The sequence below is a fragment of the Podarcis melisellensis genome (assembly GCF_964234715.1).
Source record: "Podarcis melisellensis genome assembly, chromosome: 11".
In the NCBI taxonomy this organism is placed as follows: domain Eukaryota; kingdom Metazoa; phylum Chordata; class Lepidosauria; order Squamata; family Lacertidae; genus Podarcis; species Podarcis melisellensis.
Genome location: NC_138543.1, coordinates 48945227 through 48972139, shown reverse-complemented (window position 1 = coordinate 48972139; position 26913 = coordinate 48945227). Strand labels below are relative to the sequence as shown.

General features: G+C 44.8%; 1 protein-coding gene and 1 long non-coding RNA gene across 2 annotated transcripts in view; one reads left to right on the top strand and one right to left on the bottom strand.

Moving 5' to 3' along the window:
- Window positions 1–18409, bottom strand: part of ATP8B1 (ATPase phospholipid transporting 8B1) — a gene marked incomplete at its 3' end in the record, with an annotated part of 62621 nt that extends 44212 nt beyond the window's left edge. The window contains exon 1 of the mRNA XM_081929478.1: window positions 18271–18409. The remainder of the gene's footprint in view (window positions 1–18270) is intronic.
- Window positions 18410–18670: 261 nt separating this feature from the next.
- Window positions 18671–23313, top strand: LOC309380260. Its single transcript, XR_014172780.1, has 3 exons — window positions 18671–18744; window positions 22117–22177; window positions 23243–23313. It is a non-coding gene; the product is annotated as an uncharacterized lncRNA (long non-coding RNA).
- Window positions 23314–26913: the final 3600 nt, after the last annotated feature.

The following is a 26913-nucleotide window of genomic DNA, read 5'->3' as shown; positions in this document are numbered from 1 at the left end:
AAGAGTTCAAACCAGGTCAAGCACGACATTAACATGTGTCAAGCTGAAGATGAGTGTTCAGCGATCTTCCCAATTTATCACTTGAATCAAAATAAAGGCGATAGAATAACCAAACCCCAGAGCAGAACAGGACCGCCTTCATGTATCACAGTCAATCTTGGCACCGAAGTAGGAGATTCACAGGTTAGGCTTCTTCTACCTCCTTTTCTGAAGGCTGGTATCTCACTTCTGAAATAGCGTGAGCGACTCTATCGATTCTAATTTTACACCACGATAACAACCTTCTGTTAGCCCTAACTAGTATAAAATAGCACAGAAATACAAAACATAGGCTTCTGAACTTAAAAAGGATTTTGAAAGTCGATAGGTTAAAATAATCTTACGATGAATTACACAGGTAATTTCTCCTGTGTTCTGTATTTCTAGCTGTAGTGCTAAAACAAAGTGGAATTCAAAAGCCCAGTACCTTCCAACTCACCAACCCACGGCCAAACCCATCAAGTTGACAGTACCCTGCTTCCCAGACCCCTCTTATTTCTATCCTTAGCTAACAATCCTATTGCACTTCTACTTAAAGTGTGTGTGTGTGTGTGTGTGTGTGCGTGTATGTGCAACACACACACACACATTCTCCTGTCAAATTGCTCAAGACTGTTCTCAGAAGTTTTAGTAAAAAAAAAAAAAGTACTTGAACAACATTTCTCTAAACATTTCCCCTAAGGAGAAGGAACCAGATTTGCAAAGCTGCAGGCATAGATTGTGCATAAAACCCAAATGCAAACCAGGGAAACTTCAGAAGAAAGCTGGTTAATTTTTGCACCTCATAAACCATGAGCTAGGATTATGTCCACACGCCCTTCCGCTCTCAATCTATTTGCTCTTAAAATACCACTGAGATATAGATTTATGCATCCGTAGGCAGGTGCGGAACCAAGTTCGAAAGAAAGCAAGTCTCCCCAAGGCCATCTGATTATATATAAGCAGAGACCAGAAACCGTATTTCCAAAAGGCTGTCAATCACCAAATCTCATGCACAAAGCGCAAAAAGAAAAAGAAAAATGGGGAAAACAAACAGTGAAACTTATGAAACACCTGCAATTGTTCTTCCTGGAGCCAATATATATTCCCCCGACCCACCTGTCGTTCTAAGATAAAAGAAAATGTTGGGACAGAATTGATGGTGGAGGTTGCCATAGCTGTGGTGGCTGAGGGACTGACATTGTAGGATAAGGTTCTCACATGCAGAGGGCCACAGCCACACCATACATCCAAAGCACTAATATACCATTTTAGCACCAGCACCCAAATGGCAAGAGAAGAATCTGATCAAGGTAGCCTTACCCTTAAGTATCGCAAGCTGAACAAAACTGGAAGTGGCGCCATACAGTTCACTCCAAAGCTGCCCCAAAACAACACTAGTATCCTGTTTGGACTCTGTTCAGCTCAACTTCATTATTATTGTTATTTTGTTTGTGTGCAAAAAAAAAAAGGATTTCCCTCCAGTTTTCTCCCTCCCTCACCCTGGACACTTCAGCCAAAAAAACACCACATTCTGGCCAGCACTTGAAGTGTGTTGGAGAACAGGGAGGGAAGAAAGAGGTGGAATCACATGCCCTGAATTGCAGAAAGAAGCTTGAAAATCTAGTTTGGAGCTATCCAAAAGGCATCTAAACAAAACAAAACAAAAAACCTATTTGTCTCCAAGTGGTTTACAGTTGCCAACTTTTTTGCAACACTGTCTGTCTGGAAGAGCCGTTAGACTGGATTAAACTTGACTTACCTGATGAGAAACTTGTCCAGAATTAGAGATACTAACGAAGCCACTCTTGACTGTTAAAAATGTGGAAAATGCATCCCTTACCAGAAGGTATGTGCGATTGTGCTACCTAACCTCCTTAGTAAGAGATCTGTGTGCCTATACAACAAATTACAATTCTATAAGCACACAGCAACATGCAAAAAACCAGGTAAGTGCAAGCATGCCAATATTCACTCAGCATAGAATCCAGGCACACCTAAGGCAGCTCAGGAAAACACACATCCTGTTATTTAATTTTATAGCTATTTATTCAGGCTTTCCAACAGAAGCCTGGTGCCTTTTAACCATATTGGCAGCATGGATTGTTGATTTTAAGCCTGTTCTAGCAAACCAGGAAATTAAAAAAACCTAAACAACAGCAACACTGACAGAACTGAGCTAAAGCTACTACCAGTTCAAGCCTGTCCACATTTTTTCAGATTTGTACAAAATAATGGTACAAAATAAGATGGTTACTACTTCCAGCATTTAGTTTTCTTTTTCGCCTTACGTCTCTCCACATTATGTGTTCACAGAGTTTACAGCACAAGAGCTTAGGTTAAATCACTATAAGACGATAAACAGCAGCATCAAAACCCTTCAGAGAAGAATTAGCCAAAACACTCAATCTCACTGAAGCAGCAACTCCGGAAAAGAATATACAGTACAGTACTCTTCGTTTAGAGTCCAAATGATAGAAGTGTAGCCATCAAGAACCCTGGGAAGGGTGTTCCCAAACAACTGCTTAGCTGCACATCTGATGGCACATCTGATGGCACTGCCAGCTAACAAAACCTGCTCTTTTTTTCTTATGGCTCCCACGTGCTGAGGTAGTAATGAGAAAAACTTCAGACTCGCATGCTAGAGACAGACAAGATCATGAGGTGCTGTTGTTGTTTTTAGACCAACTGGGCATTTTAAGAGCATGAGCAGAGCAAAGAATAATGGGAAATGGCAGCAAAGATGTCTGTTTGCAAATAGTGGCAACCAGCGTCACTCCTAAGCGTGAATGCCTCTGCAATCCAAATCAGTGATTCAAATTTATAATTACCAAACAAAAACGGACCATTACTGTTAAATGCTACATAAATGACTTGAAACTGATCTGCTTTGGAGGCCCTGTTCCAGGTACAGTACCTGTATTGTTTTGAGGAGCATATGGCAAATGGTTAGGACCTCTGGCATAATGGCACCACTGTATCCCTTCCAGTGGCAAGTGAATATTAAAGGTAAAGGGACCCCTGACCATTAGGTCCAGTCGTGGCCGACTCTGGGGTTGCGGCACTCATCTCGCTTTACTGGCCGAGGGAGCCGGCATACAGCTTCCGGGTCATGTGGCCAGCATGACTAAGCCGCTTCTGGCGAACCAGAGCAGCGCAGGGAAATGCCGTTTACCTTCCCGCCAGAGCGGTACCTATTTATCTACTTGCACTTTGAAGTGCTTTCAAACTGCTAAGTGAATATTACTTTGTCTTAAAGGACAACTGGAGACTTTCCTCAGGATGGTGGAGGGCATGTGTGCTGTGTCCCATTGATGTAATAATAATAATAATTTATTATTTGTACCCCAGCCATCTGGCTGGGTTTCCCCAGCCACTCTGGGCGGCTTCCCCTCCTTCTCCTGATAGGAAATGAGGGGCAAAAAATGGGGGGCAAGGAGCGTCAGTTGTGGGGGAGTGAGAAATGTATCCTTGTTTCTTTCATCTGAGGAATGTTGGATAATATGAAATTCTGAGACCAGAAAAGGCAAGGAAGAATGGGAGGCGTACATTGTGTATGTGTGTGCATGTCTTTAATAAATAAAGGTGTTATGTATTAAGATTAGTTGCAGTTCTCACTCGGGGCCACCAGTATGTAAATGAAGGTTTGAAAACTGTCGCTCCTGATTGGTTAGCTAGTTGAAAGTTGTTACTGTTTCATGTTACTTAGTATTATATAAAGCAGCCAGCTTGGCTGCAGTCAGTCTGATTCCAGGAGCAGTTCTAACTGCTGAAATAAAGAGCTGTGAATCCAACAGAGCTGTGTCCTTTGTCCATCTTTTCCACTATTCAACAGAAGGTGAAGGGAATCCGGAGCTGCAGAAAGTGAGTTCTCACAAAATCAACCCCAGCACATGCATGCAAGTACTGACCAGAGTGAGCTCTGCCCAAAGAGCATGTTGGAGCCAAACTACTTTGCCAGAAATTAAAAAGCTTGGGTGCGACCACCAGCACCCGTAAACATGCCTCTCATAAACAAGCAAGCAGAAGGTGACACTCCAGATGTTTCTCTTCTGAGTAACATCTGGCCATGCAGTACATCTGCAGACCTATACTGTTCACAGCGCACACGGATTCCACAAGCAGTTAGGCACATTTCAACAGGACGCACGTTCCGCTATTATATAATTAACGTCAGTCACATCTTGGCTCAGTCTAGCCAATTCACATAGACACCGGGGAGGAGGTTAACTAAAGGGTAGCGTGTAGCTTTGTCACTTGTAATGTGTCATGGAAAGTGTGCCTACAAAGCATGAATGCAGTTCACTAACCAGCAATGCATCTGCCTAAAGAATGGAAGTCAGGGAAAAAAGAGGATCTGAGCAATTGGTACTGTCATTTATCATCACATGGGAACAGATGTGCTCCTGTAAAAGGAAGCTAGCCTCATGTTTAAAGGGAGTGGCCTGGACCCAGACAGCAGGTAGACCTGCTTGTGCTTCCATGCATGTGTAGCTCCTTTTATGTTGCACAGGTGCCCAAGAATGCCTTGGGAAACTGCAACTTCCACAGAAACGTCAGGATGTGTGGGAGCAGAGGAGGAAGCAGGCGTTCCTAGTCAGAGCATGCCCTTTTGAAAACAGTATAGTCTGAAGGTGGGATGATGCAACTTCAGAAATTAAGGTGTAGCGAAATACCAGGAAGAGAAAACATTTATTTCCACAAACAGGGGTGTTGGACAAAAAAAAGACTATACAGTGGTACCTCGGGTTACATATGCTTCAGGTTACAGACTCTGCTAACCCAGAAATAGTACCTCGGGTTAAGAACTTTGCTTCAGGACGAGAACAGAAATCGTACTCCGGCGGTGCGGCGGCGGCAGGAGGCCCCATTAGCTAAAGTGGTGCTTCAGGTTAAGAACAGTTTGAGGTTAAGAACGGACCTCCGGAATGAATTAAGTACGTAGCTAGAGGTACCACTGTAATTCGTTCCGGAGGTCCGTTCTTAACCTCAGACTGTTCTTAACCTGAATCACCACTTCAGCTAATGGGGCCTCCTGCTGCCGCCGCACCGCTGGAGCACGATTGCTGTTCTCATCCTGAAGCAAACTTCTTAACCCGAGGTATTATTTCTGGGTTAGCAGAGTCTGTAACCTGAAGCGTATGTAACCTGAGGTACTACTGTAAGTACTTAACCCGAGGTAGCACTGTGTGTGTGTGTGTGTGTGTGTGTGTGTATAGAGAGAGAGAGAGAGAGAGAGAATACAATGCAGTTAAATCTTCAGTTTTTTCAGATCCACTTTTATTTTAACACTACCTACAACATGAGATCCACTTTTAATATTTGTATCATGCATGCCTGATGTTGCCCTTCGCTTTCCAAGGTGAACAGATGCAAATGAGAGCAGGGATATTGTACCTATAACAGCTTAGCAGAGGGAGGAATTCTGGCAGCTACAGCTTCTCTCAAACCCAGCTTAATGAGTTGCACCTGCCAAAATTCTCCTTCATAAATCATAAAAGAGCCCAGTGCTCATTTGCTTCTGGTCATTCTATCTGTCTCCCCTTGGCCTTCTCTCCCCCACTCTTTCCCCCCCCCCCTTTCTTATTTAAATGTTGTGTCAGTTGTACCATGCTTGTTTATTACTATAGTAATTCTAATAAAAAAGTTATTATTTGTACCCCGCCTATCTGAGAGCTTGAAACCAAGTGAAGATGTCTGGGTACCATCATCTCACCTGAGATCTGCACCATCTGGAGGTGCATGTTTGGGGATCCTTGGATTGTGACTGTTTTCCCAGGCTAATACCACAACCTGTAGAATACTGCCTGAGATCTAGGGGCATATAGCGGTATACCAATTTATTTAACTAATTAATTTATAATATATCTCAGCTCCTCTGAAGTCACAAAATGTTCAGGAATGTTTTAATAGCTAAACAGTCAATCCAATTGTTCAGCAGGACACATGGTGCCTGCAACAATATTAAAGAGCCATTTAATGCAATCTTGTTGTCTTTTCTTTCTTAAGACAAACCAGAAACTGAGAAGCCACTGCTTAAAATTTTTAGCGAAAAGGAACTGAAAGTTGTGTGGGAAAGCAAAGATGCTGCGATCCAACATGATCTGTCCTGATGGATTTGTAGAATGGTGACAACAATTATGAAATTAAAAGACATCTGCTTCTTGGGAGAAAAGCAATGACAAACCTAGACAGCATCTTAAAAAGGAGACATCACCTTGCCGACAAAGCCCCTTATAGTTAAAGCTATGGTTTCCCCAGGAGTGATGTATGGAAGTGAGAACTGGACCATAAAGAAGGCTGATCGCCAAAGAATTGATGCTTTTGAATTATGGTGCTGGAGGAGACTCTTGAGAGTCCCATGGACTGCAAGAAGATCAAACCTATCCATTCTGAAGGGGAAAAAAACCCTGAGTGCTCACTGGAAGGACAGATCCTGAAGCTGAGGCTCCAATACTTTGGCCACCTCATGAGAAGAGAAGACCCCCTGGAAAAGACTCTGATGTTGGGAAAGATTGAGGGCACAAGGAAAAGGGGAAGAGATGGTTGGACAGTGTTCTGGAAGCTATGAACATGAGTTTGACCAAGCTCTGGTCCATGGGTCACAAAGAGTCAGACACGACTAAACGACTAAAGAACAACAACCACTGGAGGACTGATTGCATTAGGGCTAAGACAAGGAGGAGTCACACTGAAGACTAATATATTTGCTGCAGAATAAGCTTCTGGACCAGAGCTCACATCATGAGACACATGAAGGGCATCTTATATCCTCACTTATCGGAATAATTCTGCCCATCCCAATGTGGCAGGATTAAAATAGACATTAAACCATTTAGAGAACTAAAGGAAAACATTAAGCAAGACAATAAACTTTAATAACCATATAAATAAATATGCAGACACGCTGTATGTTGATTTAGTGGGCTACCACTAAGAGAAACAATCTGTACATATTTTGTGGAAGTGGATTATATTATGGAACTGAAAAAACAGACTGCAGTCATCTGCCTAATTTGTGCATTTTAAAAAATGAATAGGGATGTGGGTTCTTTTCTTGCATCATAAAGTATCTTATTGATGGCACTGAAGGTTAATGCACTGTTCACTGTACACAGTTAAAGATATTTATAAAAGGCATAACCAGATTTAATTTTTTGAAACTTTGTCTTACTATACATTTGCACCTTTATTTACATTACATTGCTTCAATGTACACTGCTAAATATATGGAAGACTTTCCATTATTTTGGTTTTCAAATCCACAGGTACATTTTTGACTGTGCCTTGTAATCAAGTCTAAAGATGTGTTTAGCATGCATTTTAACAAAGAATTAACAGCAGCACAGTGCTAAATTGTGTCTATTCCGCAGGAAGTTCCTACTGAATTCAATGGGGGTTATTCCTGGGCAAATGGGGTTACAATTACAGTCCCAGTTTCCAATCTAATGCTAGATCTATAGCAGCACAGTGGCTTTCTTCTTGCTATAAATCATTTAGATTTCTTATAGACGCGATTTAATTGTTGACTTTTTTGCCCAGCAGAACAGAATGCTTATTATATAAAGAGCAGGGAAGAAAAAGATATAGTAAATAGGGAATTACTTCCCTTGGGGCAGAATGAAATGGGGCTAATTAAAAGTCTCTTCCAGCACTAATGAGAACGCATGCAGCATTCAAGTCAGTTATGCACCTATACAAACTTTCCAGGGCTAAAATGAAGTTGCAAGACAGCTATCTAATGATTTATTACTTGCAAATTGCTGTAGACATCAGGAAGTATATAAGTACCTACATTGAAACTTCATGTAGAAAGGATCAGAAGCAGTCTGTTACAGCGTTGCACAGGATGCCTGTTGCTCTCCAGATGTTGAACCCCCACATCAGCCCCAACCAGCTTAGCCAGTGTTCAGCAGGGCCAAGAACATCTGGGGGGCCACAGGTTCCCTATCCTTGTTTTAAAACTGCACTTACTGACAGTTCTAGAAGAGAGTTTGAGACTGTTCCTACTGAACACTATCATGCTACAAATGGTTCAAAGCCTAATTAGCACAAATTTCTACCACCGTGCCTGGAGACAGGCAATTAGGTTGTGTATCCACAGCAGTGACCAGAGGAAGAATGACCGCTGGGAGGAGCGGAAAGAAGAAACGCCATGGTGCATCTGCAGCAGCACAACTGGATCCCTTCATCTGCCCCAGCTGCAACACAACATGTCTCTACACAACCACAGCAGCTGCTGTAACCTTACAACAATTTGACTTCACCCACAAAAGCACCCTTCTCCACTCCAGAGATGGACAGATACCAACAAGCCACCAGCAATCATTCCTGGTCACCTAACTTGTGTCACCAAGTAATTTCTGCCCCCTTCACAGTCAATGTTTCTGCCAGCAGTGATCAGTTGTTGTGGTGGTGGTGGTGTTTTGTGGTAACCATAAGTTAACATACATTTTTATTTGTCCAAACTTTTGGATCATAAACGACTTTGTCTTTTACTGTCCAATCAGAGAATATATATTGCTGATGATGATATAACTGTGATTTTAACCATTATTTTATTATTGTATGTTTTACTAAGTTTATTATATATTTAAAAAGTACACAGTCTCACTTTGTGTTCTTTCACCAAACATTTCCCACCATGACCTTTATAGAAAGTAAACATTAAGTAATACAATGGACAATATGCTTTGCAGCAGAATGAATGTTTGGCTTAGCATGTCATCTGCAACCCCTGCTTGTGGTTCAGTTCTGTCCTCACAACCCATGAACTGTGGCCAAGGTTTCTTCAAGACTAATGCTTCTGATAAGCGAGGAGAGCACTTAACCACAAGCCCAGATTCAGACAACATGCTAAGCCAAACCTTGGCATAGCTCAGGGAAGTTCAGGAACAAAAAGGCCCACAGAGGAGCAAAATGGCAGTAAGCCATGGTTTGGTTTACCAAGTCATGGAACCAATTCCAGGAAGTTATCAAACCAGATCCTCTTCTCTGCAGGCTGTAGTCCTAATGAAAATGGCCAAAGAACCCAGACGAGGTTGCTAACCACACAATTAGAGTAACATGTAGCTTTTGCCTGAAAAGGACTCGTGAAAGTCAATTAATCATTCATACATGGTTTTCCCTGATCAACTTGGCATACACCAACAGGACTGAGCAGATAGCAAGATATCACATAAAAGTGAGATAAGATATATTGGGACCATTCAAGTACTGGGCAAACTGAAAACGCCTATGACGCATGAAAAGGGATAGGTAGTTTGTGCACTTTAACAGCACTTTCCCAACTGTATTCCCTTGTACAGGAAACTTCGCTACTGCAGAGAGGCAGAACGTTTGAACTTTACACTTGTAAAGTTCAACAGAAAGCAAACCAGTTCTGAAGACATTCGTGTAAAGCCAAAGGCTGCATCTCCCAAGAATGATTTCTTAATATTACTGATGGGAACAACCTGCTCTATGCACAAAAGTAAAGCACTGAGACCTTTAAAAAATTAGAGGAATGGGTAGGGTTGGGGATATATGTGCATGCAGAGACCTTTGACATTTTTGTGCAGCCTAATGCACAAAGCTAAGCATCACGTCTGTTGCTCTGTGCACTTTTGCCTATGGCCCCACCAGTGTTAGATATGAAAGCTAGGAGCAAAACGGCACCTTAAACCTAGGTAATGGACGCAACAATGGAATGTCTAGGCATGCTTTTTAATAACAAGAATACAAAGCTGAAAATAAACGAACTGCAGCTAAAATACTATGTTCATTTTTCACGTGGTCTAGTCCTTCCCCTGCCCACCCCCCTAATATTCTTAAGAGGGTCTCTTCTCCAGTTTTCAGAGAGTAGCTGGAAGTGGGGAAGCAGGAAAAGGTCTTCCTTTCCTTCCACTCTGCAGTTTTAATCTGAAATCTTAGGTGCAGTACTGTGCCCAGAGCTCAGAAATTGCTGGCTCCAATGAAATTTTCTGTCGCAAAATGCACCTAGAACAATGGGAGTTTCAAACACTGGGCCCTGCACACCACAGGCAAGTGGCCCCTGGAAGTTTGCCTTTCAGGGAATGTGACCCTTGTGCTGAAGAAGATTCTGCACCCCTGTTCTATAGCTTTTTAAAAAGAAATTGCAGAGTGTGTCTATTGAGATCAGATATTTATCAAGGGAAGGAGACAATAGTTTCGCCGTAATTTCACTGTGTTTAAAAACACAGCAGTAAAAACTCATTTAACTTGGAATGGTGTCATCAACAAGGACAAAGCCAAGAATAGCTGAATGGGGTTTTGTACTCTTACAAAAAAGAAAGACACACACACACCTGCTTCACAATCAAATCTGTCATCTCAGTAAAGAGCTCTCAGGCTACAGCAGAAACTGCAAAATTAACGAGGAGGCCAAGACATTTGGCAGGCAAGTAGCTCACCTAAGTCTTCATTGTAACCTGCAAGCCTGGGGACTAGAACATTGGTAGATTGCCCAAGGGAGAACAAGAGAAGAAAACAAGTTTTAAAGATTGAATAAAGTTAAGGTTGCAAGGTTGAGCAGCAATTAGGAAGCAAACTTCCGAACAAGACACTAAAGGTGCAATCCTACAGCTGGCATTTAGGAACACAGGAAGATCCCTTATGCAGAGTGATTGTACTGTGGCAACTCTCAGTATTGTCTACGTTGACAAGCAGTAGTTCTTCTGGATTTTGGTGTTGGTTTTCCCCAGTCCTACTTAGAGATGCCAGGAATCTGGGATCTTCTGCATGCTCAGCAGATACTCTTCTACAAAAGCAGAGCCCTTCACGCAACAGAGCATCTGTAAGAAGGATACAAGACTGTTCTGCTGGTGGTGAGAGAGGCCTGATGCGAGGATAGGAAGCTCTCTCACCAGCAACGCTGCACCGTCGATGAGAGTTTAATCAGGGCTTACTGAGGCAAATAAGAACCTGCAGGATCCTAAAGCCTGTTTGTTCCCTGATATGCCCTGCAAAGGTGTCTTCAGCAATGCCAGCCATAAACCTTGCAATGCTAATTTCCTTGCACTACCCACAGGAGGAGGAAAATGTGGGGAGAGAAGAGAAGGGTAAATGAAAGTCACACACATCCTCCCTGCCCTAGCTGCAACAAGACAGCAGGACCCACAAATGCTGGCACCTGAAACTTGTAACAATAAGATGGAGGACACCTAGATGGCCAGCAGTACATGTGAAAAGGATCTAGGGATCTTCGAAGACCACAAGCTTAACGTGAATCAGCATTGTGATGCAGCAGCAGAAAAAGGCTATTGCTATTCCAGGCTGCATCAACAGAAGTCTAGTGTCCAGATCAAGAGAAGTAATGTTGTAGTTTAGTCGTTTAGTCATGTCCGACTCTTCGTGACCCCATGGACCAGAGCACGCCAGGCACTCCTGTCTTCCACTGCCTCCCGCAGTTTGGTCAAACGCATGCTGGTAGCTTCGAGAACACTGTCCAACCATCTCGTCCTCTGTCGTCCTCTTCTCCTTGTGCCCTCCAGGAGAAGTAATAACATTGCTTTATTCTTCCTTAGCGAGACCACACCTGGAATACTGTGCCCAGTTCTGGGTGCCACAATTCAAGAAGAATATTGACAGGGCAGAACATGTACAGAGGAGGGTGACCAAGATGATCAAGGGTGTAGAAATCAAGCCGTATCAGAATGGATGGGGGAGTTGGGGATGTTTAGCCTGGAAAAGAGGAGGCTGAGATATGATAGCCATCTTCAGATATCTAAAGGGCTGTCACATGGAAGATGGAGCAAGCTTGTTTTCTCCTGCTCTGGAGAGTACGGCCCGAACCAATAGAGTTAGGGTGACTTTTGGGGTCCCTTCCAACTCTACAATTCTGTGATTCTATGATTTAATAGATGTCATTTGGCTTTGCATACTGATTTTGTACTATAAATAGACTAGATCTGGGTAATCAGCAACCAACCTTTCTTCCCAAGGTAATACTGCTTTGAGGTATCACAAGATCTACTCAGACTGGATTAAAACAAAGCATGAATCACTCATACCTTGTTTGCTTTGGTTCTACTATTTTTAAGTCAGATGTTTTTGGCGCGTGAGAAATATCAAATATTGTCTCATGAACGTGCTCTAAAGAATTATACAAGGCTTGTGTGAACTGTGACTAATTCCTAATTACTGGTCTTACGCGAGAAATTTTCCATTCCAAATCCAGTGCTTTTTACAACAATGGAATCTTGACGGCAGCTTGAGAGAATGGTCACATTTCATATGCCTGGCCACTGCCTCATCATTTGTCTCTATCGCCTCTCCTTTTCGGAGTTCGGTACCACAGGATGTGATGATGGCCACTAGCTTAACTGGTTATATAATAAATATATCACAAGTCCTTCCATTGCTATTAGTTATAACAAGTCTACGGAAGTGCCACATACCATCTGAGGGCTGGATCCAGCTAATCTCTATTCAGTGATGACCCACTGAAATGAATGGACCTAAAGTTAGTGATATACAGCAATATCAATGGGTCTAGTCCGACTACAGCTTGTATGGATGCCACACAAAATTTGGATGTCAGGAACACTAAGTCATAGTTTAGTGTGACACATATATGCCACCGTAAACCTCAGGCTTGTGTACTCTCATCTCCTCCTCTAATGCAGTCAAGGGAAGTTTTCAAGCTTTTGTTATCGCAGCAACTCTTCCCTACTACTGTGGAAAAAACATGCTGGTGTGAAACATCTCCAAGTGACTGCATAAGTTAAGTCTTTTGCAAGAATGGATTTAGGAGTGGAACACAAAATCCATAACCAGTCAGAAAGTACACATGTGTTTAAAAAACAAAACAGAGGATAGTTAGCAGGAATTCTTATATGATGTTTAATTATGGACATGTCTGTGTGCAGTGTTATGTATGACCAAACAATGTACATATTGAATATATCCTGCTAAATTTCCAAGTGACTGGAAGACAAGAGAGTAAGCTTGCTTTCTTAAATGGAAACTTTGTTGGTTTCTCTCCAGTGCAGTATCACATCATCTACACAGATAAACCCTTGGGATTCTTAACATTCAAACACTAGTTTTCCAGTGCAGATTAAGACAGAGTTAAGCCACAGGAACAGAGAACAGAAATGCTGTATTTATGTCTGCTTATGTTTGTATTCTGAAGGGAGAAATATTCTGTGACCAAGGAAGTTCAAAGAGTTGTTCCTGTCATGATGTTGCAAGCCTGGTTAGCGGTGCGGCAAGATGACAGGTTCTGAGAGGAGAGAGAGAGAGATACGATTGCATTGAGAATTCATTAGGTGAAGGTGGAATGGGATGAATTTGGACTAATTGGTCTGGGTGAAAGGAGACTCTGATTGGCCAGAAGTTCTAGTTGCTTGAGAGTTAACTGCCGGTTGAGGGAGAGGTAGTTGAGATTTTGTCAGCTAAGGAGTTTGGGGGAGAAAGACCAGAGATGAGATGAGGAGAAATATTGAGGCCTGAACTGAATACCCAGTTTCTTATTAATACCAGTACCTTTTTTGGTGAAGACCTGGAGAAGGGAGCCAGTGACTGAGTTGGTCCGAACAGCTGCCCTGTGTACCAGTGGAAAGTGACAGCAGCGGGTTTTTAAAATCTTCCTAAACTATCCAAACAGTCAGGAATACAGCTAGAGGAGTTTTGGGGTACAGAGGCAGATTGTCCCCAATAGCTGGACAGGGCTGTGGGAGTATTTGGTCAGGGCGGAGGTATAAGGGCCTGAGGTAAAAGCCACTTGGAGGCAGGTGTCAGCAACAGTGTCTCCCGGGTCTTCAGAAACAGTCAACAAGCACCTTTATGATCCCAATATAAATATTCCCTTGTGTACCTAATATTTCTTTAATAAACCAACCATCTTAGTGTAAAGTTTATCCTGTCTCTAGCAATTGGTGTCAACCTAAGCTACCAGGTGGTTCTGAAAGCATTCTGAGTGAACTGATGGCACCAGAAAATTTAATAAGTGAGTACAGTTACCTCTACTTTTGTTTACTCACAAGTGAGGCCAGGGGAACTGAGTATCCCTGACAATAGTAAAAAAAAGGTTTCTTTTTAAATCCTAATGCAGGACTTATAATGTGCTCAGAGCTGATGTGGGCTGTCTTCCAATCATCGTGCCTCAGCTTATTAAGTCAATGTATGCACAAGTCTTTTATTTAACCATATTTTTAACATTTTCAATTTTGACTCCCTTCCCCCTCTTTCTGCAGTTCCTTACATTTATTTTCATCCTTTCCTGCATACTCCAAATTGCCTTATTCTTTTAATCATCTACAGTATTCTATATATATCTTATATATATATTTAAAACTGCAGGGTTTTTTTACAACAATCCTGCCAATGTCTTGATCTGTTTACAGTTTGTAAATACTCAATAAACCACTTCCATTCCTTTCTTAAAAGATTGTTATCTTGATTTCTTCTCCCCCTAGTAAGTTTCATCATTTCTGCATATTCCATTAGCTTCTGTATCCAGTTGTCGGGAAGATATATATGCACGAGTCTTTTCCCACACATGTAGCCTGAAGCTGAACAGGAAAGTCTCATTAACCACAGTTTAGTGTTGCACCAAACTGGGAAACTATGGTCACCAGCTTCAAAACAAGCCAGGCTCTTAAACCATGGTTTAAAGTTGATGAAAGATCCTGGCTCCTTCTGTAGCTGGTGACTATAGTTTACCACAGGAGTGTGAAACTATGGCTAATTAGAGGCTTCCTAGTTTAATCACAGCTCACGCCAATGGAAGCAAAACGCTCGTGGATACCTTGGCTTACTAAGACAAAGTGGCTTATGATAGAGCTAACAGCTGGTCTATTTTCCTACCCCGCATACAAACTCAAAAAAGAGGAACATTAATTGGGTATGGAGAGGTGTTTCAAATGGTTTAAACAAGCAAGTTAACGAAACAAAAAAATCCCCGAACAGCCACAAACTATTATTCCTTATCCTCTCTGTTTCAGGTGCAATACGAACTGTGCCAGCCCAAATTATTCTAAAGGAATCTGGAAGAAGTTGCCACATGGAGTCATTTCACAAGCAAATACCCCAGAGACTAGCAAGTAGCCTGTAGCCACATAAACAAGAGGAAGTACGGTAAATTTTTGCTCTGCCCCTTCAAACTACACTGATATTGTTTGATGGAAAATAACCCACTTTCGCTTCGGAATAGTACTTTGTGTTTACATGCCATGTCTACCATGGAAAGATCTAAAGCTCTGGGCAAACAGTGCACATATTTGAAGAAGGATGCTCTGAATTCTGGAGTAAAGGGTGGAATCTCCAGACTAACCACACTCTGCAGTCTGGTTGTGACCTGCTTGAATTCCTGCTCTAGTGAATCACTTATAGATATTCGGTGTTGTTCTGGCCCAAGCAATATCCAACCAGGAAGGGGTCATTTTTATCTACCACACCTGGAACACGTATTTCAATCACAGAATAAAGGTTAAAGCACATAACAAGCATAGCTAATGCCCAAGGCAAGCAGCCTACTCACATTTTCTTGGAAACAGATGCCATTAAGCACAGGGAGACTTATTTCCAAGTGAACATTCTAAGGAACAAGTTATTAGCCAATTCTTGCATCGCAAGGGGTTGAGCTAGATGAACCTCGGGGTTCTTTCCAGCTCTACAATTCTATGATTCTATCTGCACCATGCACCTCAACATCTCATTCAAGGAAGATCCATGCCAGTAGTAGTACGTATATTGAACTAACAATATTTTCTGTTTTTTAGTTGCAGCATTCCAAATAGTGAAATCCCTCTCTAGAGAGATTTGGCTAGTTATTAGAAGCTGCTTTTGGGGTAGAATGCAGATATAGGAGCTCTTAAACCAACTGATTTCCATACAGGCGACTCTCGGCTTACATGGAGGTTATGTTCTGGGGATTGTACATAAAGTCCAAATTGTGTATAGTCAAAACATATTGGGTTCAATGGCTGATGGGATACCCAAAGCCTTTTCCCTCCAAATGCCCATGCCCATTCCATCCTCTTTATTTTACCCAGCACATATAGCCAAAGACAAGCGCCTACCACAGAAAATACTCCTTCCTCAGGGCCACCTGACTAATCTTTCAAGGCAGTGAGGCTGCAGGTGACTGTCTAAGGCAGGTGTATAGCCTGCGACTGCCCAGCTCTTGGACTCCAACTTCCTTCAGCCCCCAGCCAGCGTGGCCAATGGTTGGCGATGATGGGAACTGCAGTCCATCAACATCTGGAGGGCCACAGGTTCCCCATCCTTGGCTGGCTGGGCCTGATTAAAGCTGGTGTGCCAAACATCAAGAGCACACCAGGCTGGAAAACGACTGCTTTCGGTATTGTGTATACCCGAAAGGATAGAGGTAGAAAATGGTGGGTTCTGCTACAGTGGTACCTCGGGTTACATACGCTTCAGGATACAAACTCCGCTAACCCAGAAATAGTACCTCGGGTTAAGAACTTTGCTTCCGAATGTGAAAAGAAATTGTGCTCCGGCAGCGCAGTGGCAACAGGAGGCCCCATTAGCTAAAGTTGTGCTTCAGGTTAAGAACAGTTTCAGGTTAAGAACGGACCTCTGGAACGAATTAAGTACTCAACCCGAGGTACCACTGTATTAGAAACTGAATATTAAGTCCTTTCTCATTTGTCCATGGCATAAACAAAAAATCTGCTTTGATCCAAATTGAGAACAACAACAACCTGGCTATGTTTTAAGCCAGAGACATGTACACAACCCCCGCTGTTTGGTATCTTAATTTACCTGCTGAATACATAGGTAAATCAAGAAACTAAACAGTGTATATGGGGCTGTGTATACCTCACCGAGTTAAAACATAGCTAGGTGGTTCTTCTTCTCAATTTGGATCAAAGCAGGGGGGGTGGGGGGTGGAGAGAAACCCATCAAAACTTTGAGCTTTGAGGTTCTTACAATCAAGCTGTATATAAACTTTATGAAATAAATAAAGCACAGTATTTAATAAGAAATGACAGGACAGATATGGACAGGTATTTTAATACAGTGGTACCTCGGGTTAAGAATTTAATTCGTTCTGGAGGTCCGTTCTTAACCTGAAACTGTTCTTAACCTGAGGTACCACTTTAGCTAATGGGGCCTCCCGCTGCGCCGCCGCCGAGCGATTTCTGTTCTCATCCTGAAGCAAAGTTCTTAACCCGAGGTACTATTTATGGGTTAGCGGAGTCTGTAACCTGAAGCATCTGTAACCTGAAGCATCTGTAACCCGAAGTACCACTGTAATAATAATTAATTAAATAGGCCGAAGGCAGTAAATTAGTGCCACCCTGTGTCACATTCCCAGGAAAAATAAAATCAGAGCCCCAGATCCTCCGCCTGCAACTAACTCACAACTCTCTCCCCCTCTGCCTTTGTGTCTTCAAGCTAGAGTTCCTGCTTTCTCTGCCTCTACCAATAACTGGATATCTGCACGTGTCACCATCTTCTAACTCTGAGGGGTACCTCATTCACAAACAGAGATTCACAGCTATCAGAAGACCGTCTCCCCAACAATCCCCTCCATCAGTGAACAGCAGCACCGATTTATCTCAGACCATTAAGTAAGAATCCGCCAAACAAATTTAACAGGCAGCCAGCCATCCCTAAACATCATCTGGATCTGAATTAAGGAAAATCCATTTGAGAAGTTGTGAAAGGGAAATGAAAAGGGAGGAATCTCCGAAGGCGTGGACTGCAGACATTGTTTATGTCTCCAGATCTAATTGGTGAAACAGTTAGATTTGTGAGCAGGAAAGCAAGTTGGTTGCAATATGGTCCAGAGCATGTGTGCTTTCCTGAATTTATCCGTCCACGTCCCGATTACACAGCTGAGAGATGCAAATCAAAAACCAACCCAGACATTACATGCCACATACACAACCTTGCAGAGATTGAAAACGGGGGTGGGGGTCAAACACACAACAGGAAGTGAAAAGGCAAGAATAAGACCCTCTTCAAAAGCAAGATCGGTCTTTCTGGGGGAGAAGGAACAGAGGAAACGAAAATGAAGTGGAAGGCTTAGGTCAGAGGTACAGTCCGACCTCCGCCCAGCATCTGATACAACTTCTTGCTGGAGAGATATAGAAAAGACTGGAAGAAGGGGGAGTTGTGGCGCTGTCATGCCACGGGCAGGTGAGAAGAACAAAGCCCAGGACTCTGCCCCAAGTTGTCCCCTTACCTTTGTGCTGCAACACACCTGGAGCCCCTTCCCCTCCCTCCGCCTCCCAACATCCCTCTCGCTCCCAAACAATAGCCACCCCTTTCGCTTACCCTCTTCTCCGTGTCCAGGCAGAATCCCAAGCAGGCGGGGGATGTTTTGCTCAGCTGGCTTTCATGCTTTTCTCGGCCAGCGGCTCCCTCTCCTTCCTTCCTTTCCCCCTCCCCACACCGTTCCCCTTTTAAAACGAGCTCGCTCGCGGAGAGTCAGCCCGAGGAGTGGACAAACAAGTTTCTCAAGTTTGCTCGCTCGCTCGCTCTCTCTTCCTCGCTTCCTTCTCCCGGCAGCGCGCAAAACACACACAGAAAGCGAGGCGCGCACCAGGTGTCCTTCCTCCGCGCGGGGAGTGGAGGCGAGAGAAAAAGTCGAGTGAAACGTCTGAGGGAAGAAGAGTCTAATTGGGATACTCCTGAGAGAAAGGGAAGCCAAATTAAAAAAAGGAGGCGGGGAGAGAGAGAAAGACACACACACACCTCTGACAAGAAGAAGCCCCGCCCCTTGCCGGAAGGCGAACACGTGACTCGCAGGTAAGGGCGCGAGCGGCTGGCGGGCGCCGCCCCCTACCTACCAGCGCCGCTAAGAAAGGGCGCGGCTTGGGAGAGCGGACGCTTCTCCAGCTGCTGCGTTTCCAGGCGCGCGCGAGAAGGCTGGGTGGGAAACAGCGCACCTGGCGAGGAAGTTTGCTGGAGCAGCGCTAGCTCGCGCGCGCGCCCTTCCTGAGGCGAACTCAATTCGGTTTCCGGTCTTGTTCATTCAGGATTACAGTATCTGAATTTACCTTCCCCACTCCCCGGGCTATGTAAGTGGGAGATAGGTGCCTCACACGCGTCACTGTCGCCCGTTCCCAAAGAGTTAAAAAAAAAAAGTGGTATTGCAGGTGCTTTGCAAAGAAATGGAAGTTGTAAACCTGTAAGATGCAATCAGTATAATTGCCTGGAAATTACCTGAAAGGAAACGAAATCCCTCTCTATTTTGTCTTCATAAGAAAAGTTTGCCCGTCTAGTTCAGTGTCCTGTTCTCACAGTGGCCAACGTTGGGACTTTTGGGTGGCCAGTAACCAGGACCTGAGGGCAACAGTGCGGCGCAGTGGTTTGGGCTAGCCATTAAGATGAAAGTAACATGTGAAGTGGGGCTTAGGTAAAGGGACCCCTGACCATTAGGTCCAGTCGTGAACGACTCTGGGGTTGCGGCGCTCATCTCGCTTTATTGGCCGAGGGAGTACAGTGGTACCTCGGGTTATAGACGCTTCAGGTTACACACTCCGCTAACCCAGAAATAGTGCTTCAGGTTAAGAACTTTGCTTCAGGATAAGAACAGAAATCCGGCTCCGGCGGCGCGGCGGCAGCAGGAAGCCTCATTAGCTAAAGTGGTGCTTCAGGTTAAGAACAGTTTCAGGTTAAGAACGGACCTCCGGAACAAATTAAGTACGTAACCCGAGGTACCACTGTACAGCTTCTGGGCGAAACCAGAGCAGCTCACAAAAACACCGTTTACCTTCCCACCAGAGTGGTACCTATTTATCTACTTGCACTTTGATGTGCTTTTGAACTGCTCAGTTGGCAGGAGCAGGGACTGAGCAACAAAAGCTCACCCCGTAGCAAAGATTCGAACCGCCAACCTTATGTTCGGCAAGCCCAAGGCTCAGTGGTTTAACCCACAGCGTCACCCACTTATTTCTCTATGACTCCTTCCATGTGCCCACTAGGAGTTCGAACTTGCCTTTGTCTCAAACTCCATCACTCCAGCTATGACAAACTACATTGAATCTAGTGGCGTTGTTTTTTTTAAAAAAAAACTGCTAGCACATTTGCAAAGCTAAGCAGGGTCTGGTATGGTTGCAAATTGGATGGGAGGTGTCGCACATTGAGATTTTTACATTGGAGGTTGGACTAGATGACAGGAGTCCCTTCCAACTCTATGATTATGTCAAACTCAGATAAAAATCCTAACACCACATAGCTGGGAAGAAGCCCCACTGAATTCACTAAGTCTTGTTTCTGAGATGCAGCTTGCTTCTGGTACTGTATGGGTTGGGTGTCTTTTCTGAAGCGAAAGCAAGTCAACTTTCCTAGCAGGATCCATTCAAGCCTTGGGTGTGCCCAGCTTTTCTCTTTGGGTTTTGTTTGTTCAGCTGCACAAACATCAAAGAATGAAGTCTTCTGGGTCTGGTGATCTCGTTTATCGGTTCCAGCAACTTTGTCCTATTGGGCTTTCCATTGCCAGCCTGTGTCCTTTATCCAGAGCCTTACTGCCAAAATCATTTACCTCAAAGTTCAGCCCATGTGGCACCCCTCTTTAAACCCATACCCCGGTTCTCTCTCTGCATGCAGCCTAACAAGCCAACAATGTCCTTTCTTCAACACCCTCCATACTTTGCTCCCCTTATAGTAAGGTTCCTAGATTTTTTTCAAAGAATCCGGGGACACTTCTTTTTTTGAAAAGAAAAGAAAGTGATTTTTAAAAAACATTTTTTTTAAAAAAAGAAGTAATATCTTCTCTTCTGGGTCTCCTCTGTCACGCGGCCTTCCTCTGGGCCCTGGCCTGTTCTCTTGGAGCGCTATCTGCCGTGGAGTAGTCTTGGGTCGGGCCTGGGCTCAGCCATGTGTCCTTGCCCTCCCAGTGCTCTCCTACCTCTCTTTCTCAGCAGCACGGCAAGGTTGAGGCTCCCCTCTTTTTTCTCCTTCCTATTTCTCTCTCTTACTCCTCCTTCTCCTTTCCTCAATCTCCCTGTATCAGTTCCAGGGTTTTTACTGGCCCTGGAGTGCCGCTGGGCAGTCAGCCAGGTGGCCGGGCGCTCTCGCTCCTGGCTTGATTTGGGTCATGGAGGGGGGGTCCGTGGTTCCCCCAGTTGACGCGCCGGGCAGCCCCAGTTCCCCCTCAGCAGCGGCAGTCTCAGCAGCCCAGAGCCAGCCTGGTAGCACAGTTGGCTCTGGCTGGCTTCAGGAGCTGCTCGCTGCTGTGGCACCTGCCATTTTGCCTCGCCGGAAGTCGCCATATGATGTGTCTTGTGCCGTTGAACCAATCACACAACCTCCATTCCCTAGTAATAAATCTACAACACTTAAAATATAAATCCAGGGACATTAAATGAAATCCGGGGACATTCCGGGGACAGATTTTGTCCAGGGACATTCCGGGGACTGTCCCTGGGAAACGGGGACGTCTGGTAACCATACCTTATAGCTCTTCCCTCATAGCTCAGTTGGTTAGAGTGTGATGCTGAAACACCAAGGTTACAGATTCAATTCTGGTATGGGAGAGCTGCATATTTCTGCATTGCAGGGGGTTGGACTAGATGATCCTCAGGATCCCTTCCAACTCTATGATTCTATGATATCTCAGTATATTAAATGGTTTAGAAATGATTTCAGATAAAATAGACAAATGACCACTGTCTGCTACCCTCACTCTTGCTGCTCCTTTGGTTGTTTGGAACACCCTCCCAGAACACCTATGCAATGTCATTTCTTCCTTCACATTCCTCCTCAAAACCTATGCCTTCCAGGAAACCTTTGTCTTAACCTACTGTGCCTCATCCTTCAAGGGAAACTGTAAAGGCAGTTGCATTTGCACATTCTCTTCCATTGTTTAATGCTTCAGTCTCCTCCCTCTAATTTTGATAGTCTTTCCCACTATCAAAATGTAAATCGCAAAACTTCTCGGTGAATAAACCTGTATTTTAGCTTATGTTGTTCCATAAAGTACTTTTACACCGGTGATGCTCTGTTAATAACTAGCAGCCTTATACCCAACATTGCTAGGAATTCAAAGAAACCAAAAGATCAATGCAGTTTTGAAATCAGTGGTTAAAATCAGTACAGTTTTGAATTGAATGACCTCAAATAAGTTCAGTAAGTACAGCATATGAGCAGTTTTTGTTTCTTGTTTTACTATTTCAGAAATTTCTGCAAAAAGCTTCCAAGATTCTTGAACTTCTTGGCATTCCCACCACATGTGCAGGTAGGTGCCTATCAATGAAAAAAGATTGCTATTCTTGGAGGTAATCATTTTGGGAGGTAATCTTCTGCCACCATCTTTCCTGCCTCTCTTTCTGCCACTTCTTTTTAACTCTCTCAATTCCCTCACACACAGCATTCTTTAATCATTGCCACCTGCATGAATTAGGAAGGGCTCCATAAAATGAGATCCAGGGGGAAGTACTAAGCGGGCTGACAGAGGAGTGTTGTGCTCCTGTGACACCAGACATCCCTACTGAGATACTTCCCCTGCTGTGGCACTGCCTCCTGCGCCTCCACCTGCCAGTATTTTACATCCCTCTACATACAAAGCTTTGTCTCCCATCATTTTCTTTCCTTCTCTTTCTGGGTTTGTTTGTTTGTTTGTTTGTTTTTGCCTGCTAAACTGCATGAAAGGAATTGTGTGCCTAAATGCAGACAATTCCGAGAAAAGATGTAGCAGCGTTGCTATATCTAATCCATGCAATCATTCCCCACACTTTAAATGAATGTAAATTGGACAAATTGGACGAGATGAATTTGTGCTGTTTTTCTCACACAAATATCTGAAAGACTTACCTCCTTTCCTACAGACCCTTGAGTGCTTAGATTGGCAGAGGGGCCCTCAGTGTGTGTGTGTGTGTGTGCGCGCGCGCGCATCATTTGACAGGGCATTCTCTGTGGTGGCCCCTAAGCTGTGGAACTCCTTCCCCACAGAGTTGTGTCTGGCAGCTTCATTGTACAGCTTCTGGAGAATGCTGAAGGCACACTTCTTTGCTCTGGCTTTTGACACTTGAGGTGTATATTTTTCGGACCCACGTTATCTTCTATGGTTGTCAGTCATTTTAAAACTGTTTTTAATCTTGTCTTTTAATGTCGCAACCTGCCCTGGGAACTTAGGGTGAAAGACAGGTAATAAATATATAACACAGAAATCCTGTTTTCGTAAGTAGTTTACTCACTTATCTATAGCCTTGCAATGAGCGTGAGTTGTCCATGTTACTGTTTCTGATTACATGACCATCTTTTCGAACACCATGATGTGGCCGATTCACCTTTTTCTTTGTAGGTTCCTCCCTTGTTTCCAATCTATTTATAGCACCTTCCAAATGTGTCAGCACAGCATTCCCTCACCACCACCTCCAGGTGACTGGTAAATTTACTAATGGGTGTGATGGGACGATGAGCTGCTTGTGCGTAAAATGCAAGTCCCTCAGAGTTTGATCAGGTTTTCAAACCTCTGCCTGTGACGGAGCCCCTCCAGCATGGCTGCGTCAATCACTAGTAGAATCCGAAAGTGGCTGCTTTCGGAAACGTTTCCAACATAAAAGCTCCTTAACGGAAACACGTCGTCTGGCCTCTCGGCGTGACAGTTTCCGTCGAGGTGTGGGTGTCCCTATAGGAGGTCCTGAGACCTCCCCACTGGTTTCGCTTGAAGCGTCTCTGAGCCATCCCTCCGACTCACTTTCCCTTGGAGTTCTTGCTCGCCCTCTACTGGTTCCCTCTTCCGCTGCTACTGCTCTCTCAACCTCAGGGAGCCTTTGCACCTGCGGCGCTTTAGATGTCAGTTCCCTGACATCCACCTCCCCTCCAGGGCCCCCTTCACCCCCTCCCGTCTCCTCTCCTACTGGCGGTGAGGAGGTAAAACCCCTGAAAGAACCTCCCTCATCTTCCGACGTCGCGAACACTTCCTTCCACTTGTTGCTGTTCCTACTCTCTAGGTACTCTTCGTCATCAGAGTCCACTCCATCTTCCAACTCCGACTCCGCGAACCCTTCCATTTCCTCTTCCTCATCGGTGGTGCCGAAATACTCCCTCCTAAACCTTGCTATAGGCTGAGGTTTCCTCGGGAACCTTTGGTGGAACGTTTCTGTTAAAACCTCGTCATTGACTTCCTCTGCACTTACCCAGGTGTTTTCTGACTCCGGTTCCCCTTCCCACGCCACCAAATACTCCACCTGATTACCCTTCCACCTGGAATCGAGGATTTCCGCTACATGGTTGCGGCGTTCCCTCTCTTCCAAGGCTGGTCCCCTGACGTGCTCCCCTTCACGTCCCCCCCTGTATGGTGACAGTAACGACCTGTGGAACACTGGGTGCAATTTCATGTGGTTGGGTAATCGGAGTTTGAAAGCTACCGGGTTGACCTGCTGAATGACCTCAAAGGGTCCCAATCTTCTGGGCCTCAGTTTCTTACAACCCCCTTTGAACGGCAACCCTTGGGTTGACAACCACACTTGATCCCCCACCCTTATGGTTTCACCTTCCCTTCTGTTCTTGTCTGCCTGCTTCTTATATTGTGCCTTGGCCCTTTCTAAGTTGAGCTGGAGCTGCTGATGGATGGCTTCCATCTCTTCTACAAAATGTTCAGCCGCTGGAACGCTCCATCTCTCCCCTCCTTCCCCTGGAAATGCCCTGGGGTGACACCCGTAATTAGCCAAAAAGGGACTCATCCCTGTGGACACATTCTCCGCATTATTGTAGGCAAATTCTGCCAACGCCAACTTTTCGACCCAATCATTCTCTCTGTCATTGACATAACACCTAAGATATTGTTGAAGAATGCCATTTGCCCTTTCCGCCTGCCCGTTGGTTTCAGGGTGCCGGGCAGTTGAAAAATTAACTTCCACGTGTAGCAAGCTCATGAGCTTCCTCCAGAACCTGGAAGTAAATTGTTTGCCTCGATCTGAGATCACCCTCGAGGGAGCCCCGTGCAACCTAAAGATATGTTCCACAAACAACTTCGCCGTTTCTTCCGCTGTGACTGCATGTGAGCATGCTACAAAATGGCACATCTTAGTTAACAGGTCTACTACTACCATGATGGCTGTTTTCCCCTTGGACCTTGGCAGATCCGTCATAAAATCTATTGATATCGCTTCCCAAGGCCGTTCTGGTGTGGGTAAAGGTTCTAATAACCCTGCCGGCGCCCTTCTTTCCCCTTTGGCTCGCTGACATTGGTCACACCCTCTTACATACTCCCTTACATCTTCCCTCACCTTAGGCCACCAAAATTCCCTGGTAACCAACCACATGGTTTTGTGTTGCCCAAAATGTCCCGCCGTGGGGCTATCATGCAACTGCTTGAGTACTCTCCCCCTCAATTCACCTTCGGGTATATACAGTGCCCCTTTGTAATACAATGCCCCATTTCTTTCCTCAAAACCTCCGGGGCTCTCGCCCTCCCCCCTGAGACCTCTGAGCTTATCCTGGGCATATTCATCATTTTCCGTTTCCTCCACCAGTTCCCGTTGCCCCACCAGCGCCGCCCCACACACCCAGCGGTCCTCCGGGATGACATGTCTCTCTTCGATCACCTCCTCCCCTTCCCAATATTCTGGTTTGCGTGAGAGCGCATCCGCCCTGACGTTTTCTGGGCCTGGCACATAACAAATCTCAAAGTTAAATTTGGAGAATTCCTGTGCCCATCTCACTTGTCGTTGGTTGAGCACTCGAGCTGTTCTCCAATACTCTAAATTTTTGTGGTCGGTGCACACTTGCACCTTGTGTTGTGCCCCAATTAATAAATGTCTCCACCTCCGGAATGCTTCGTGAATGGCAAGTAGTTCCCTGTCATACACCGTGTAATTCCTCTCGGACTTATTCAGTTTCCGCGAGAAGAATGCACACGGTCTCCACTCCGACGCACTCCTCCCCGGTTGAAGAAGGACCGCCCCTATAGCCCGGTCGGATGCATCTGTTTCCACTCTCATGGGTTTTTGTAAATCCACATGCAGAAGTTGTTCTTCCGAGGCGAAAGCCCTTTTCAGTTCTTCAAAGGCTCGATCCGCCTCCACCGTCCAAACAAATTTCTTCTTGCTGCTGAGGCAGTCGGTGATGGGCGCCGTCAAGTGGGCAAAGTTCTTGATGAACTTCCGATAAAAGTTCCCAAACCCCAAGAATCTTTGCACGTCCTTCTTGGTCTTCGGTGTCTTCCATTCCAGTACCGCTTGAACCTTGCCTGGATCCATGGCCAATCCCTTGTCTGACAAGCGGTACCCCAGGAATTCCACCTCCTTGGTATGAAACTGGCACTTCTCCAGTTTCACCCACAGCTGGTTGGCTTGCAGCCTGCCCAACACTTCTCGAACGTCCCTCACATGCTGTTCCTCATCTTCCGAATACACCAACACGTCGTCTAAAAAGGCCACACAGTTCTTGTAGAGCAAAGGTCCCAGAACGTGGTTTATAAAAGCTTGAAAACAGGCGGAGCCCCCTTGTAGACCGAAGGGCATAACGAGGTATTCAAAGGCTCCCAAAGGGGTAAACATGGTGGTCTTCCATTCATCTCCCTTCCTTATGCGTATCAGATTGTACGCCCCCCGCAGGTCCAGTTTTGTAAAAATCTTTCCCTTCCTTACTCTGGTCAAAATGTCGTCAATTCGGGGCATAGGGAAAGCCAGGGGCTCCGACACTGCATTGAGGGCCCTGAAGTCACACACCAGTCTCGGTTTGTCTGTGTTCTTTTTGTCCACAAAAAACACTGGGCTGCCCCCCACCGCTCGGGACTCTCTGATGAAACCTCGCTTCAAGTTTTTGTCAATGAACTCCCTCAGCTCCTGCATCTCCCTGTCTGACATGGCGTACAGCTTGCCTACTGGGAGTTGGGCCCCTGGGAGTAGGTTGATTTGACAGTCAAAGGGTCTATGCGGTGGCAGTTTGTCTGCTTCCCTTTCGCTGAATACGTTGCTCAGATCTGCGTATTGCGGGGGCACCTTCCCTTTGCCCATCACTTCCATC